This window comes from Bos taurus, chromosome 13 (genome assembly GCF_002263795.3).
Source record: "Bos taurus isolate L1 Dominette 01449 registration number 42190680 breed Hereford chromosome 13, ARS-UCD2.0, whole genome shotgun sequence".
Taxonomy (NCBI): domain Eukaryota; kingdom Metazoa; phylum Chordata; class Mammalia; order Artiodactyla; family Bovidae; genus Bos; species Bos taurus.
The window spans coordinates 78,264,918-78,282,642 of record NC_037340.1 but is presented as its reverse complement, the minus strand read 5'-3'; the positions used below and the strand labels follow the sequence as shown (position 1 = coordinate 78,282,642).

Below are 17,725 nucleotides of genomic sequence, written 5' to 3'. Positions count from 1 at the left end.
GTGAGGTCCAGTGACCACACAGCAAAGACATGGAAGAGCTGAAATTCAAGCTTCATGGTCTAACTCAGGCCCTGCAGTGCTCTCTAGACTGTCTCTCCAGACTGTCTCTTGGATTTGACTGCTGCTTCTACCCAGACCAGACTCTCACCATCTCCTCCCTGGCAAAAATTGCCCCAAGGCAGCCTCCTCTGAAGCCTCCCTGCACTCTCTGCATGTTGCCTGTAGGCCTTGACACACACAGAAAGAGGTGGTGGGTGAGGAACAGGGCGTTCCTGGGATGAGCTCCCGAAAGCCTGGCCCTCCTTCATTCTGGTAAAAAGGAAGGAAGAGAAGGGGCATCTTCTGCGTCCTCCCTGCGTGCCCACTCAGTTTCACAACAACTCGATGAGGTCAGGTGATTCGCATTTCTAGAAGAGAACACAGAGGCAACTCTGCACCCCCTCACCCCGACGTTGCTGAAGGGGTGAGGGGGGTGACCCCCAGGTGAGCCGGGGGCTCTGAAGCGTCTCCGAGTCCCTGTTTGCCTATTTGGGACCTGGGGCCTGCCTCTCAGAGCTGCAAGAGAAATGAGGCATGCGGCCTTGTTCACCTGGGGCCCGGCCGGCAGGAAGCACTCCACAGGCTGAATGATCACTGCTGCTCGTGTTATTACTGTCACAGGGACACGCCTCCCCAGGCCTGGAAGCCCTGGACCTGCAGTCCTTCCTGTAATGAAACCCTCCTGCCAAGGCCTCAGCCAGGGGCCCTGATCAGTCATTTAATTATAATCTTTGGGGGAAAGCACACACCCCCACGAGCTACTGGGGGAGCCGACTGTGTGGCAGGGGTAACCTGATGCCCCTAGTCAACCAGCCCCCAGGCCTTTGTCTGAGTCCTGGCCAGATCACGCTCCTATTTTTCTAACCCCAAACCTGGGCTGGCATGAACTCAATGCTCTGCATTGTCCTGGGACCAGGCCCCCCAGGCTCGCAGGGCCTGGCCTCGCCCTTCCTCCACCTGGAGATCCGGCCCCCAGGAGGCGTCTCCGGGGAAATCAGAAACCCAGCAGGGCCCACTGGGCCGCCTCCTGTGTGTGCCCAGCCCCAGGCCTCCTGCACGTCACTTCACCAAACCTTCACAACTTCCCTGTGGAGGGGCTCACACTACGCCCATTTTCCAGGTGGAGAAACTGAGTCCTGGAGCATCAAATCCTCCCCCAAGCTGACACAGGGGAAAGTGGCAGAGCCTTTCCCAGGAGGTGGGCAGGGTACCCTGGACCCTCAGCTGGAGCCAGGCATCACGTCCTGTCAGTAGGAGGTTCTCCTGGGAACCTCACAGAGTAGAGAAGGAAGAAGCTGCAACTATAGGGCAGAGGATGTCATGGCTAAGGGCTAGGATTTCCCCAACAACTGCTCCAAGTTCAAGTCCAGCTCCAGCCCGGCCTTACACAAAACCCCGCTGCTCTCCACACCTTGGTGAGGAGACGATTCAGGTTATCAGCCGTGTGAAACACTCCTCAGCAGGTTAACTGCTCAACTACCAGGTGCTTAAAAAACCAGAGTTTGAAAATGACAAAGGTTACCAGCAGGCACGTAGCAGCTGCAAAAAGGGAATTAAGTGTAAGGACTGCCCACTCAACCACATCACCCATCACATCCCAGGGGCCAGAACTGAAATCAGAGCAACACCAGGGGTTGCCACAGAGCGGGGTAGGGGTGTAAAGTGATGCACATGCCTTTTTTTTTTTTTTTTTTGGCCACACTGCGCGGCTTGTAGGAACCCAGTTCCCTGAACAGGGATCAAACCCGTGGCCCCTGCAGTGGAAGCATGGAGCCCTAACCACTGGGTCACCAGGGAATTCAACACATGTCCTCTTAATCCCTCCTGATCGGCGCCTTTCCCATCTTAATATGTGCCTGGGAAGCAGACCCACATGGATGCCACCAGCCCCACTCTCGGCTTCCTGGGGGCTTCCCTGAATGCAGGGACCATCAGAGACCCAGCGGGGAGGGCAAGGGCAGTGTGGGGATAGCTCCCTCCATGCAGGCTGTCCTGGAAGGTCTCAGCTCCTGCCAGGACCCTTTCAGTGCAGCAAGCATCAGCTCCCCGCTGCGGCCAGTCCCACACCGCATCTTTCCTCACGAATTCCCTTAATCCTGCCTGAAAAGTCTCCTTAGTAAACCCTCCCTGGGGTGCTCCATTCCAGAAGGGTCTGTTTCCTGCCAGCCCCTCAGTGTTACAGACATGATATAAACATGGCCCAGTGCTGAGATGTGAGGAAGCCAGGTGACGGCGGCCTGGGGCTCATTAGACTATCTCTTACCAAGTTCTGGGCGGTTGATATATGTTTTCTAAAGAAAGAACGAGAGGACCAGAGAGAAAGCAAACTCAGCAGGCAGGAAGCCCAGCCCATCCGGGGTCCTGAGGGCACGCCCTGAGGTCAGCGGAGGTCAGAGGGTCCACACTCACCCTCTGCTCACTCCTTCTGGGCTCCTTCCCTCTTTCTCTTTGGCTTGAACCTCCCTGCAGGAAGTGGGAACTGCATGGGGGATCACTGCAGAGGGGCCCCCAAGCAGGACCGCTGTGTGCCTCTGGGACCCCTCTGGGACCCCTCAGTTAAGAGAGCAGGCTGCACTGAGGGAATCTTGCTCCATTGGGACCTCACAATCTGGGGGGGGCGGGCAGGGGAAACAGGGGACACCCTCCGGAGAGCAGGCTCCTGGAGGTACTCTCTCCTCTTTAGTTCCTCATCTTCCCAGGCCCCTGTCCAACCCTTTTTGCAGAGAATACTTGGAGGGGTGCGGGGTTGGTGTTTTATTTTGTGTGTGTTTTTAATACCAACATACACAATGACTCAGTGTGTAACTTGTCACACATGCCTAAATGGAATTATTTTGTGTGCACTGTTTTGGTTTGGCATCTAGCCGCATTTTTTTTTTTTTTTTTTTTGCTTTTCCTTTTCTGCAGAAGCCCTCTCTGCTTCTGACTGCTGAGAATGGGATCCTGCAATATTCTTCTGTAAGCATCAAAATCCTGTGCAGGCTCTGGCCGGACAAAGGATTTCTTTATCTGTCCTTTTTTTTTTTAGCAAATGGGGATCACGTTGTTTGTTGGCATCTTGCTTTTCTCATTCAGGAAGATGCAAAACAAGGACTGGCGCTCAGGTGTCCTTAGCAGTGTTATTCATAATCGCCAAAAGGTGAAAGCCCCTCAGTGTCCATCAGCAGACGGATGCGTGAACATAACGTGCTATATCCACGCAGCAGAGCATTATTCGGCCACGAAGAGGAATGAAGAACTGAGACACGTTGCAGGAGCCTCAGAAAGATCGTGCCCATTGAAAAGCCAGACGCGCAAGGTCATGTATTGTGTGACCTCATTTGTATGAAATATCCAGAACAGATTAACCCATACAGACAGAAGGCAGAGCGGAGGTTGCCAGCGACTGGGAGCAGGCTGGGACGAGGAGTGACTTGTTGAATGGGTAGGGGTCTCTTTTTTGGGGGGCGGTGAATGTGTCTTGGAACTACATAGAGAAGAGGGTTGCTCAACACAATGAATGTACTAAATGCCACTTCACTGTACACTCTAACATCGTTAACTAATCAGTGATTAATTCAAATGACTTGGAGAAGGAAATGGCAACCCACTCCAATATTCTTGCCTGGAAAATCTCATGGACAGAGGAGCCTGGAGGGCTACAGTTCATGGGGTCGCAAGAGCCGGACGTGGCTTAGTGACTAAACCACCAAATGACTTATGTTTTGTGAATTTCATCATACTTTTTTTAACTATAAAAAATATGAATGTCCATATTCCTCCTCCTGAGAACAAAGTCAGGGGTAGAGAATCGCTTGCCGATTCAGGAGACGTGGGTTCCATCCCTGGGCCTAGAAGACCCCCTGGAGAAGGAATTGGCAACTCACTCCAGTCTTCTTACCTGAGGAATCCCATGGACAGAGGACCCTAGCAGGCTACAGTCCATGGGGTCACAAAAAGTCAGATAAGACTGATTAAGCAATAACAAGAATACTGTATACACTGTATTTTCCTTGAAATTTTTCAGTTAAAAAATAAACCCTAGGGGGAAAAATGCCTGTGTAACTAAATGTTTAAAAACAAACAGAAAAGATTAGCCACACAAGGCACCTGGGAAAACCATGAGTCATTCTTTTTAACGGCTGCATGGTAGTCCATGGTGTGGCCAGACCAGAATGGACTCACCCATTTCTCCAAAACAAGGAATGATGAGTTTTCATTTTCATTCTTTTTTTTCCCTCCTTTTTTCCCTCACACACAGGATTTTATTTCACCCTTACTCCAATTCTAGGTTTTTGTTCCCATTCCTCAGGTGAGAAAACCAAGACCCAGAAAGAAGAAAGTCAAGAAGTGACTGAGCCAGAACTCAAAACCAGGACTATCTGGCCCCACAGCCACACAGCCCTGGGCCCACTGCTTGCCGGGGATACAGCAGGGAACAATACTGACCAAGGACCTGCCCCTGAGAGCTGGCAGCTCCCTCACTCTCACGAGGGAGAGAGATGAGAAGGAAGATGAACTGGTGACCTGTGTGCCCTGTCCCGGGCGTCAAGGTTACAGGAAGAAGAAAGGGAGGGACGGGGGAAGGGAATAGTTCAGTCAGGAAAGGCCTCGCCGGGAAGATCACCTGGGCAAAGGCCTGGAGCAGGTCAGAGAGAGTGAACCTTGCAGCTCTCATCCATCTGGGGGAACAGTGTTCAAACTGGAGGGAACAGCAAGTGCAAAGATCTGGAGACAGGGAGAGACAAGGAGCTGGGTATTGCTGGTGTGTGAAGGGAAAGAAGCAAGATCAGGCCACAGAGGGCTTGTAGACCCCCTGAGGAGGCTGGACTTTATTCTGGGAGTCATGGAAGATTTCGTAGCAAGACAGATTGGAAGTTAAATCTGGCTTGTGAAAAGCTCCCTCTGGCCTCTCTGGGTGGAGCAGGAAGACCAGGAGAGCATGTCAATGGTGGCTCAGGCAGGTAGGGGTTGTCATGGAGATGAAGATGGAGAAAAGCTGTCTGGGGCTGAGTGACTGGTCCAGCGGCCGGGGAGAGGCCCTGTCCACCTCCCCTCTACCTATGCATCCTTGAACTTACTCCCCCTTGGAGGAAGCCAGCTCCCTATTTCCCCAGAGAAAGTGCCAAGAGAGGAAGGAGAATTTTGCTGACTCACCGGCAGGGGCCTCCCAACTTCCCATGCGGAAGGATGGACAGGGGAATCTAAGTGCAGATGGTGGGGTGGGGAGCCTTGTGGGGGCTGAAAGCAAATAAATAATTACAACTGTGCTAAGTGATGGAAAATAGGGAGAACTTCCTGGTGGAGGCAGTTGTCTGGGCAAGACTCAGAAGAAGCAGTAGTTTAAGTAGGCCAAAGATAGAAGGAAGAGCATCCCAAACAGATTACACTGCTAAGAGACTGGAGGCAGCCTAGTGAGTTCATGTTCCTGAAACGAGGCCTGGCGGGGCAGATACAGCCCTGCGTGCTGAGCTCAGGACAGACAGTGGCGTCAGCCAGGGAACATACCCAACCTGGTGCCACATGCGGTCAGCTCCCGGAAAAGGACCGCTCCTGCCGCCATGGAAACCATGTGGGTAAAGATCCGTCCGCCATAAACTTCTCTGAGCATCACCACAAGCCAATAAATAAGAAGAAGATTGGAAGACCAATAAAAGAAGTCCCTGAGATTGTTCTTCTCTTCGGAGAGACAAGAAGAACAGGGCCCAGGGAACAGCCAGGTTGTCGCCTTCGACGAGTCACTTGGTGAGAAGGTTGCTGAGAGCTTCCCTGCCCGGCACCAGGCTTCCTGGCTCCCTTATGTGCCTCACAGGACTACAGGACAGACCAACTTTGTCACCCTTGGAGGGGGCCCCTTGGTGGTGCAGATGGCAGCTGGAAAAGCGGGAAAGCAACCTGCAACAGGAGCTGGCTTGCTGCCCGAGGAGGGGAGCTTCAGAGAGGACAGACAGAGATACCGAGAGAGACACAGGACAGAGACAGAACAAACAGAGAGAAGACAGACGAGAGGAGGGAGCGGAGGGGAGGAGAGGAAAGAAAAGGCAGAGAGCAGAGAGAGACAGAGAAGGGGAGCGATGAGACCACGGAGAGACAGAGAGAAGGGGAGAGGTGGCGGGAGGGAGGGGAACGAGACAGACAGACAGACGCTGAGACGGAGCAACAAAGAGGAAGACCCAGCGACGGAGGGAGACAGAGAGGGGCCCACCGAGCCGGGCTTGGGGAAGGGGGCAGAGGGACCCCAGAGCCCCTGAGTCTCCGTGCCTCCGAGTCTCCAACTCTCCACTGCGGGAGAGATTTTAAGAACCTTGCAAAGATTGCACGGTCTGACTTTACAGCACTAACGCTCACTCATTCGACAAGCACCCACTGAGCGCCTGCTGTATGCTGAGTGCCAAAAACCGTTCCAGGCACCGGGGTACAGCCCCCAGGCCCAGCTCCCCTCCTGGAGCGGATAGCCTGAGGGGACACAGGCATTCTTCACGTGAGCGGATCCATGGCTGTGTTTCTCCAAACTGAGATAAAGGGCTTGGAGGGTAGAGACAGGGAGCCGTGGGCAGGGCAGGTTGCTGGGGGCCAGCTGACCCCCAACCCGGAGCCCCAAGAAGGCGAGGTGGGGATGGTGGTGGGGGAGGCCTGCTCAGAGTGGCGACACGACCTGGTCACACCAGGCCTCACAGGACCTGGTGGAGCTTCCTAGTGAGGTGGGGTCCTGGGAGAGCGCTGAGCAGGGCAGGGACACGGACTGCCTCGGTTCCAAGGGGCACCTCTGGCTGCGGGTAGAGAACCAACCAAGGGGCCCAGGGTGGAAGCAGGGGACCCAGGGAAGGGGCGACCACCACGATCAGGGCAGGAGAGGACGGGGTGTGAACGATCAGGCAGAGTCTGTGGAGGTGGGGAGATGGGAAGGAGCCTGGAAGTCCCGCCCTGGTGACACAGGAGGGACTGCAGGGGGGACCGGGAGCCTGTTTTAGGGCTCAGCCTCAAGCGCCCTGAGAACCCCCCTTTCTGATACAATGAACTGCTCCTCCCCCCAGCCCCCACCCATATCATACACGCCAGAGGACTCACACGTTCTCAGTGTCCCTGAAACAAGACCTTCGGAATCTGGGTGCTTCCTTCTGCTGAAGAGTCTGCAGATAGAAAGAAGCGGGGTGGGTGGGGGGCGGGGAAGAGAAGGAAGCGGCACCTGCCCTCATCACAGACCCATGGACGCCCACCCCACACACTCACCTTCCAGAATCCCTAAGAATGATGGGGAAGGGACTTGCCTGGCAGTCCAGTGGCTAAGACTCCACACTTGCACCACAGAAGGTATGGATTTGATCCCTGGGGAACTAAGATCCCGAATGCCACTCCAAGCGACCAAAGAGGGAAAAACAACAACCAGAAAGAATGATGAGACAGAAGAAAGGCCTCCACTGGAGGTGCGAGCTGAGCCTCTGGTGGCAATCATTTTGAGATCTATAAGTATATCCAATCAACACACGAAAGTCACGCAGTCATGTCCGACTCTTGGCGACCCCAGAACTGTGGCCCTTCAGGCTCCTCTGGTGAATCAACACGGGATCGACACGGGGTTCACCTTAAATTTACCCGGTGTTATGGGTCAATGACACCGAAATGAAGCTGGAAAGAGAGAAGAAGAAGAAAGGCATGCCAGAGCTGGGCAAGGGCTCCAGGGTCCACTGCCTCTTTAGGAAACTTCAGGAGTAAGTGATTCACTCCTACCAGAAATGAGAAGAAGACATGATAATAATAGCAGTCACTGTTCCTGCATACCAACATGCCAACGGCTTCCCAGACATTACTTCTATTTTTATAAATTATTGTGTATTTGGATTACAAAACTAAGAGACTCACTATAAAAAAAAAAAAAAAAAAAAACAATGAGAGAGGAGGAAGGGAAGGAAAGGAGGAAGAGAGGGAGGGGAGGAATTCGCACATCGCGGAAATACGTACCTCACTGTCCCCTGGTCACGCTGGCCTTCTCACTGCCTTGCAAGCACCCAGGCTGTGCCTGCCTCAGGGCCTTCGCACTTGCTGTCCTCTCTGTCTGGAATGCTCTTGAGTCAGGGAGCCAGGCACACGGCTCTCTCCCTCCCTGCCCACAGCAGCACGTCCATCACGCCGACCGTTCTTCACAGAACTCAGTGCTGCCTGACCCTGTATTGTTTCGTGGTCCCTGAGCGGCCACCAGAATGCCAGCTCCACGACGGCAGGGACTTTTGTCTGTTTTGTTTGCTGCTGTGTCCTCTGTCTTCTGAATAACTCCTGGCACACTGTGGGTGTTCAATGAATTGCAGTACAGGTGAATGAATAAGTAAATGAATGTGCGCATGAATGAAACAGCTCTCTCTTCACCTAGGCCAGGAAGAGGAGCTCTCTGAGGGCAGCAGCTAGAGCTCGTGTGTCCGGCACCTGGTAGGCATTTGTGGGTTGAACAGGTGGCGAATGCGGTCATTGGGAAATGGGAAGAAGGAAGGAAAGGAAATATTTATCCAGGCTCCCTGACAGCCTACCCCGTCCTAAGCCCACCCCATGTGTTAGTCCACTTCAACACCACAACCACCCTATGAGGTTTATTTCAAGCCCATTCTCCAGATGAGGAAAAACTGAGGCTGAGGGAGAAGAAACCGTTTCCTCCCCAGGTTCCACAGCCAGAAAGGACGGGCTGAAAGTCGATCCCGTCTGCCTCTAAAGCCAGGGTTCCAAGCCGAATGCATCTGGCCTGTTCATGTTTTCAGCGGTGGCTGAGCACCTGCTCCGTGCCAGGCACCGGGCTGAACCAGCTGGGGGATGCGAGTTCAGGGCTGCCAAGCTTTCAACCTTTGTAAGAGAACCTGGGTGTCCATGTTTTCCCGTGAAACCTTTTTCCCTTCAATGCTAGCTACCAAATCAAAATGTTAGAAAGCACTGTGCAGGCAAAAGGAAGCGTGTCTGAGAGCCCCTCGCTGGAGACCCCTGGTCTGGGCCCGGAATCTCCAAGAACAGGGACATCATTGACGGTGAAGTAGGCAGAGAAGGCTTCCTGGGAAAGGCAGCATCAGCCTGGTCCTGGGCTGGAGGAGGGTGGGGCCGCTGAGAGAAGGAAGCCTGCATGCGGAGAGGCGGGAGGGGCTTGGGCTGCCCTCAGGCCACGCTGGGGGTCAGGGCAGTCTCCTGTCCAAGACTCCCCTCTGAAGATGCCCAGCAGGTCGGACCAGACTGACACCAGGAACCCCTGGGGGTCAGAATGCCACGGCCGCCCGACTCCTCCCCGCACCCACGCCCCCTCTCCACCTTCCTCGGGCCCTCTGGGATCTGAGCCGCCTAGCACATGCTTCCCTGAAGACTCTGTGTCCTTGCAAATTTCCCACCAGGCCGGCTGGAGGGAGACCCTGAGGACGGCCCAGCAGGGCGACTGGGTGGATGTGCCTGAGCTCTTTCATCTGTCCGTCCTCAGATACAGCAGAACTTCACGAAGAAAAAGTCTGAGATCCAAAATACTGTATTGGCTTCAAAGGAAGTCATGACATTGACGTGAAATGTCTTTGAAATATAATACTATATCAACCAGTCGAAAGGGTAAGACAATGTCTCTTCCTTTCTTTTTGGCTGTATATAAACGCTCTGTAACGGAAGATGTGGATGCACTTTATGCTTGACATGACTGAACCAGGGTTTGACACCGACTCCATCACTTACTGCGTGGGAGACTTTCAGCGAGATCCTGACTTGTCTGTGCCTCTAATACCTCGCTGGTAAAATGAGGTTGAGGGGAATAACTAGGGCCTGGGGCTGACAAGTAGCCTAAAGGAGATAATGCTCGTTATACACTTAGAAAGTAAGTAGCACATAGTAAGCACAAAGTAAATGGCACTGATGATTATCATTATCAATATAGTGACTCATCGCTATTTCAAATCACATTGTAAAACACACTGGATTCTGGAGATATCAGTATGAACTCATGTCTAGTGAAATATAGATACAGCTGGTCACATGTAGAAATATTTGTAGATAAAATCATATACATGAGTTAGTAAATAGACACATATTTACACATATATTGGGTTGGTCAAAAAGTCCATTTGTATTTTCCTGTAAGCTGGTATGAAAAACACAAATGAACTTTTTGGCCAACTCAATGTTTTTTTTTTTCCTGTTACTTTTGAGAAGGCCTAAAAGAAATGCCACCCACTAGCAGTGGACACGCATGGCACCCAGATGAGACTTCCCTGGTGGCATCTTAGTTTCTAACACCACACTCCAGAGAGGAACAGGGGCTCCATGGAGAAATGACTGAGTCTAAGTTTGGAACAAGAAATACACAAGACGAGCCTCGCACACTGGTGGCACCGGAAGTCAGCAAATGCTCAGAGAAAGAAAGAAAGAAAAGAAAAGAAACCTACGCTGATGGGGGTCCATCAGTGGGCAAGGGAACCAACCCAAAGAACTTCTGCTGGCCAAAGCGGCAACAATTTGAATAACAAGATGAATTAGTATTGAATTATAACTCAGAGTATAAATGAAATAAATAGCCAGGAGTCCATGCTAATACGACTGAATAAACCGATATGTAAAAGAGAACAGACAGATGTGGGCAGAAGAACTCTGAATCATTTTTACAGCAGACAGTAACTGCCTACTCCTTGGGTGGAGGCTAACAGAGTGACTTCCTTCTTCCCTTTCTTCCCAGGTGGCTCAGTGGTTAAAGAATCCACCTGCCAATGCAGGAGACGCTGAAACACGGGTTCAGTCCCTGGTTGGGGAGATCCCCTGGAGGAGGAAATGGCAACCACTCCAGCATCCTTGCCTGGGAAACTCCCATGAACAGAGGAGCCTGGCGGGCTGCAGTCCCTGGGGTCACCAAAGAGCTGGACGTGGCTGAGCACAAGCACTTGCTTCCCAAGAGCACGATGTCGAGGCGGGCGGGGGTGGGGGAGAAGCATGACGTCACGGTGGAGAAACCCGACAAGCACAGCCTGAGCCCGGTGATCAAGGTCAGCATCAGCAGCAAGGAATCCTGTTGACAGTATGCACTCTTGATGGGATACGATAAAAATGGCACTTTACTGCTGAGAGCTTCCTCCTCAAAACCCATAACCCCTACCTAGCCGTGTCAAAAACAGCCAACCGGTTCTGCCCATAGAGGAGCAGCTACAGAAAAACGTCACAGGTATTCCTCAAAACTGTCACTTCACCGAAAAGAAGGCACGTCTGAGAAACCGTCACAGCCGAGAGGAGCCTAAAGGACATGATAACAAAATGTGATGTGGAATCCTAAATGGGACTCTCAAACAGAGAAGAAAAAGACACTGGGTAAAAAACTTTTACAAACCTGAATAAATTGCGGACTTTAGTTAATAATAATGCATCAACACGGGTGCGTTCACCGTAACAGATGCGCTAGACGAACGTTAAAGTGTCCATCGTTGAAGAAGCTAGGTGTAGGGTGCTATCTTTTTCATTTTTCTGTAAATCTAAAATGGTTGTAAAAAATAAAGTCATCCTTAAAAACTAGTATCTTTTTCCAATATGGTCTCTTGCACATTCTTTTTTAAAATATTTATTTATTTATTTGGCTGGGCCAGATCCGAGTTGGGGCAGGCAGGATCTTTAGCTACAGTGTGTGAAATCGTAGTTCCCCGACCAGGGATGGAACCCAGGCCCCTGCATTGAGATCATAGAGTCTTAACCACTGGACCACCAGGGAAGTCCCTTATACACTCGTCTAAGTCGTGGAATGACTTTGTCCAAACCCAACTGACGCATCTTCTATAACAGGAGCTTTATTTTTCTATTTTACTATCCAACTTGTGAGCTTCAGACCTCACGTTTCCAGAACATGGCCTGTTCATCTCCACGTGACACCCTTTCTGTCTAGAAATTGCGCCTGAAACCAAAGGACCTGTCCTCCTGACCTGGGAGAAGTTCTTTGTTAATTCATCCTGTTGATGTCTGTGTTTAAGCTGAATACCCCGCAAATGCCGCTGTGGGTTGAACCCTCAGGAGTCATCACTAACTCCGAGTTAAACTGCTTTCTCTCCTCCCTCTTTCCAGTTCTATGACCTTAAGAGGCCCTCCCAGGACCCTGTGTCCAGCTGAGAAGTGGTCTGAAGGCTCCACTCGGGACATTCCCCATGACAGAGAATGATCTGCTTCAAATGTCAGTGGTGCTGCGGATGAGAAGCTCTGTGATCGAGTAAGGGTGGGCCCCGACCCCCGACCCCCGACCCCTGACCCCTCTGGACCCCTGCTCCCAGCGTCCCCCTCCCCTGCTCCCAGCTTTCCCCCTGGCCCCGAGGGCAGCTGACACTGTCTGAGAGGAAAGAGCAAAGGGGAAGCCCCTGGCAAGACACCCATTTCTCAGAAGCTCTGGGTTGGAAGTCAGGGGGCCTGGGTTCAAGTCCAGCGTCTGCCTCTGACTCATAACGTCACCTTTGGCCACTCACTTCCCCTCGTCTGGACCTCAGGTTCCTCATCGGGGAGTCAGGGGGTGGACCAGCTGGTCTGCCGAGCCTTCCCCATTTGACAGGCGCTGTTGAAATTGGGGCAGGTGATACCATTCCCCTTCCCAGCACCCCCGCTCCCGACTCTCCCAATAAGCGCCAAAGTCCAGAGACATTCCCAGCTGACAAACTCACATTCCCATCTAACAGACTGCGATGACCTGTCCCCTTTGTATTTCTTGAAAACAGAAAAGCTCAGGGAGGGGTGGGCAGGTGCTTTTCTCTAAGGTGCCAGTTCCAGAGGGCCCAGGCTCTGGGCTGGAAGTGAATCACCATGAGTTTGCACTTCGTATACTGTAGTCGCTCATAACTGCAGCCTTTGTTTATAATAATCACCGTTGGAATGAAATTCAGAGTCCTCCTGCCTCCGAGGCCCTGAAGGACCCACCCGCCTCCTCCTCCGACCCTCTCCCTTTCCCTCGCTCTGACGCACCTTCCTGTACTTGGAGCCCCTAACTTGTTCTCACCTCAGGGCCCTGGCCTCTGGGGTTTGCTTCACCATCAATAGCCCTCTTTCAGGTCACAGCTGCTTCTTGGGGAGACACTCTCTGACCACCCTACTTCAGGAAGCCCCTGGCCACTGTCTGTCACACCAGCCTGCCGTGTTTCTCCTAAACGGGCACCACGGTCTGAAATGATGCTGTTCGCTCACTCACGCATTGTCTGTCCAAAGGCGGGGATTGTTTTGTCTGTTCTGTGATTGGACCGCGACCTCTTGCCCAGGACCTGATGCACAGTAGGGTCTCAGTACATCCTGGTGGAATGAATGAGCAAATGAAACACGAGTCATAGAACTCGTCGGCAGCGGAGTCTGCAGTCCAAAGAGCTGGCATTTGGTGAGCATCTACTGAAGCGCCAATACTCTGGCCACCTGATGCGAAGAACTGACTCCTTGGAAAAGACCCTGAAGCTGAGAAAGATTGAAGGCAAGAGCAGAAGGGGACGACAGAGGATGAGATGGTTGGATGGCGTCACCAACTTGATGGACATAGGTTTGAGCAAGCTCCCAGAGATGGTGATGGACAGGGAGGCCAGCATGCTGCAGTCCATGGGGTCACAAAGAGCCAGACACTACTGAGCAACTGAACTGAACTGTGTGCCAGTCACCACACTGCTGTCTCATCCTCCAACGGTGGCTTTATGGTGCCCATTTTGCAGTTAAGATCAGGAGTCCCAGGCTTTAGGGCCTTCAAAAGGACAGAGCTGGCCTTGAGCTCAGCCTGGGGCCCCAGTGCCTGGGCTCTGTCCTCTCCACTCAGCTCCCCACTGGTGAGAGAGCTGGGGGAGGGGAGCTGAGCCCCACAGTGCACACGCACCCCTTGTCTCAGACAGAGCCTCCTGAGGACCTCGCTGTCCCCGCCACCTGGTGGAGCCCTGGGAACCAAGCTGGGAGCCAGGTGTGCGGGCAGCCTGGCCTTACGCCCTTCGGTGCCGGGAACCAGCTAGGGGAGAAAGAGTCTGGACCCGTCCCAGGGCCGCTGAAGGGGGCCACTGGCCCCAGGTGAGCTCCTGGGGGTCCCTGGGGCTCGGACAGCAGCAGTGGGCACAGGGTGCTTCTGGGGGCCCAGAGGCTCGGGTCCCACCTGCCTTCCCCTGAGGGCAGAGCTAACCTCTGGGGTTCTGAGTGGAGGAGGCAGGTAAGCAGGGGCCGACAGGCAGCCTGTAAATGCCCAGGGCAGACCCCCTTCTGCGCTTGCTAGCTGTGTGTCCTTGGGCAGGTCTCTTCACCTCTCTGGACCTCCATCTCTGGCGAGCGGGTGGTGCGACTGATTCTAATGGAGCCACTATATTTAAGGTCTGCTCGGGCAACAGGGAGGAAAGAAGACAGCTGAGGGGTTGGAGGACAGGCTCCTGCTCAGGTCGAGGAAGCCCCCCTCCAGTCCACCTCCCACCCCCGGAGGAGGAGTCTGCCCAGCCAGACCTGGAACAGGGAGTGGGAGTTTGGCGCAGAGAAGTAGAGAGAAGGGCGCTCTGGGCAGAAGGCACAGCCTGGGCAGACAGCGGGCATTCTGCCCGGGGAGCCTCCTTCCTTGCTCAGGTCTCAGCTCAAACGCCACCTCCTCAGAGGGGCCTCCTGCTATCTCCAAGGGAGGGAGCCTCCCCGCCTGCCTGCCATCAGAGCAGCTTCCTTTCCTCCTCGCACTTAGGGCCGTCTCAAGCGTTAGTTTATTACTTGTGTGCCCTGCCAACTCCGCCCGGACAGGGACGCGTCTGTCCTGCTTGCCGCTCTGCCCGGGGGCCCAGCACAGCAGCTGGCACATGGCAGACACCGGCCCCCGCTCCGTGCCTCGCTCTCCTCGCCCGCGAAATGAGCGCCATGACAGCACACCCCTTACTGCGGTGTTGTAAGAACTCAATAGTTCGCGTTTGTGGAGTCCTTAGAAAATCCAGGCCCCCAGGAGGTGCTCTGCATAAGTGTATAAATTAAAAATACCGTCACTGCCTTAAGACAATCAGGGATGTGTAGATTAGAAAGTCATAATACTGAAGATCCCCAAAGCTGTGTAACCCAATATGCTACAGTTTATGTTTAATTCCAGGCTCTATTTTACCTTTTGCCCAGCTTTTTATTTTGACAAATTTTAAATGCATAGGAAATAAATAAATAAATAAAAAGAAAACATGGGGCCATGAAAGCCTACAATCTCACCAGTCAATTGACGTGGCTCAGATGGTAATGAATCCACCCACGATGTGGGAGACATGGGTTCGATCCCTGGGTCGGGAAGATCCCCTGGAGGAGGGCATGGCAACCCACTCCAGTATCCTTGCCTGGAGAAGCCCCTGGACAGAGGAGCCTGGTGGGCTACAGTCCATGGGGTCACAAAGAGTCAGGCACGACTGAGTGGTTAACGCTTTCAACACTGACTCCCTCTCACTAGATAGAACGAGAAAGATGGATATTTATACTTTTATTTTCTTGTCTTATTCTTCCTTTCTGACCCATATGGGAGCCAGTTGAAGACACCAAGATAATTTATGCCTAAATTCTTCAGCTGTTGTAATTTTTTTTTTTAATCTCTTGCTCAAAGAATGTATGAATTCTCTGGAACCAATTGTAACCAATTCCCTTACATATTTGTAATTCTGCAAACCTGCTAACATGTGAATCCTTGAACCTGGGAACATTTGGTTCTAGAAACCATCATCTGCGGCTTCTTGGAGTCCACGCATGCTTGAGGCTGTACCTCTTGCTCCCCTGGGATTCCCGGAGCCCTGCCGCTGTGGTTCAGGAAATCTGCAAGGCGTCTGATGCCTCTGAAGCCAGATTCCCACTTCCCAGAAGCCAATGCCCGGGACTGAGCAAGGGGAAAACCCAGCCAGCCCTGACACGATGCCAAGCCCCAGGGATGTCAAGTGGCACAGGGCCTGGGTCACAAGCCCAGGGGTGAGACCCCGACCTGGCCGCACCCACTAGCCCTGCAGAGCCTCCCCGGGGTGCTCAGGCCTCCTCAGGCCAGCCTGGTGAGGGGCAGATGGGCGGCCCCCACCCCCGCCCTGCTCATGGAGCAATCTTCTGAGTCACCCCCACCTCATGACTGGCCTGCCCGCCACCACGGAGGCCTGTAATTAGCCTCCTCCGAGGCTGGGTCTTATCGGCCCATCGGGGCAGACCAGGGAGGGGACGCCCCAGAGGTCCCCACAGACGCGGCCTGTCCCGGGGCTTGGTGGCACGCAATCCGGGTGTCAGCCAGTCCCACGTCCAGAGGCCCACTTCAGGCTCCCAGCATACCCCCAAGTCTGTTCCCCAAAACTCGGCCTCAATTTCCACCATTCAAGCCATGTTCCTGCAAAATGTACATGGATCACTCATGTGTCAGAGAGATTTTGCCAAAGCCCACCTAAAGAACCAGAGCCGTTAAGCACCTGAGGGGTCAAGGAAGACCCACTGGGGAGCTGCCTGGGGTCGTGACTGTCAGGCAGCCCTTGCAGGGGGTGCTGGAGAAGAGAGGAAAGAAAGGATGTCTCCTTCCCTCCTCCCCTGGTTGGAGGCCCTAACCCTGGTGCCTATTCTACAGATGAGGAGACTGAGGTCCAGAGACGCTCCAGACCAACACCCAACTGCCGGGGTGTGCTAATGTTGAGGGAGTGGATAGGGGCCTCTTCCAGGGAAGGGGGAGCCCTCTACTCCCAGCAGAGAGGACAGCAAGGGCAGTCAGGCTGCGACCCAACACGCTGAGTACAAATCCACTTAAACCTTTGTGCCTCAGTTTCTTCAACAGCGTCAGCTGCAGATAAAAACACCATCCTCCTCGTGTGACGCTGTGAGAATTAAATCTGGCGCAGACTGAGGCTCCTCCTGAAGACCCAGAGTGGGCTTTGTCCTGCCTCCTCTTGAGACTGGCAGACCCCTCCTAACTTGGGCTGAAGGGAGGCAGGGAGGCCGAAGTGTGCCTCAACCCAGGGAGGCTAACTGTGTCCCCCGTCACCTCACCTCCCACACACGTCCCCGGAGACTGCAGCTGATCCCCAGATTGTCCCCCACTCCAGGATGGGGCTCCCTAGAGTTAGCACCCCAGCCCCACACCTGCACAGACACACACAGACACATCTCCAGGCCTGCAGCAGGGCAGGTTGCTTTGCGTTTATTAATAATTTCCTCCCTCCATCCCTCCCCCAGACCTGCTCAACCAGTCTCCCCACAGGCAGCAGAGCTGGCCTGACATTTGAACCGACTATTATTCTCTCACTTGTGGGAGAAGCCAGAGGGAACATGGGCGCTGTGTCCTGAATCCTGGGGTGGGGGAGCACCCAGGCCATCCACAGGTCCCCCTCCACCCCGAGGTCCTGGGCACAGCATTCAAGTTGCCCAGGGCAAGGGGTTCATTGACCCTGAAGACCAGGTAAGACAGAGAGATTAAGCCCCTGGCAAGGGGCAGACTGGAAAACCCTCTTGAACGGGGCCAGGAATGTGGCGTGGTTAAGAGTCAAACTCAGCATCAGGATTCACATCCTGGCTCTGCCTTTGACTTGCTGTGTGGCCTGAAACAAGTCACTTGCACTCTCTGATCCTCTGTTTTCTCCTTTGTAAAATAGGGATGGTGAATCCCCACATTGGAGGGTCAGTGAAATTTACAAAGCCCCAGGACCAGAGCCCACCTGGTTCCCTGGGGCCAGGGTCTGCTCACTGTCTTTCTTCCTGGGAGCCCAGGGAGGCTGCACCCAAGTGTGACCCCTGAGACAGAGCCCTGAGGCCTGGGGCCACTAAACCTTAA

At 53.5% G+C, this 17,725-nt stretch overlaps 1 long non-coding RNA gene across 2 annotated transcripts in view; it reads right to left on the bottom strand.

Annotated features, from left to right (window-relative positions):
• LOC132346985 (uncharacterized) overlaps nucleotides 1-15,984 on the bottom strand; it is a 48,107-nt gene extending 32,123 nt beyond the window's left edge. For both annotated transcript variants that reach the window (XR_009497045.1, XR_009497046.1), the window contains exon 1: nucleotides 7,978-15,984. This is a non-coding gene — a long non-coding RNA (uncharacterized lncRNA). The remainder of the gene's footprint in view (nucleotides 1-7,977) is intronic.
• Nucleotides 15,985-17,725: the final 1,741 nt, after the last annotated feature.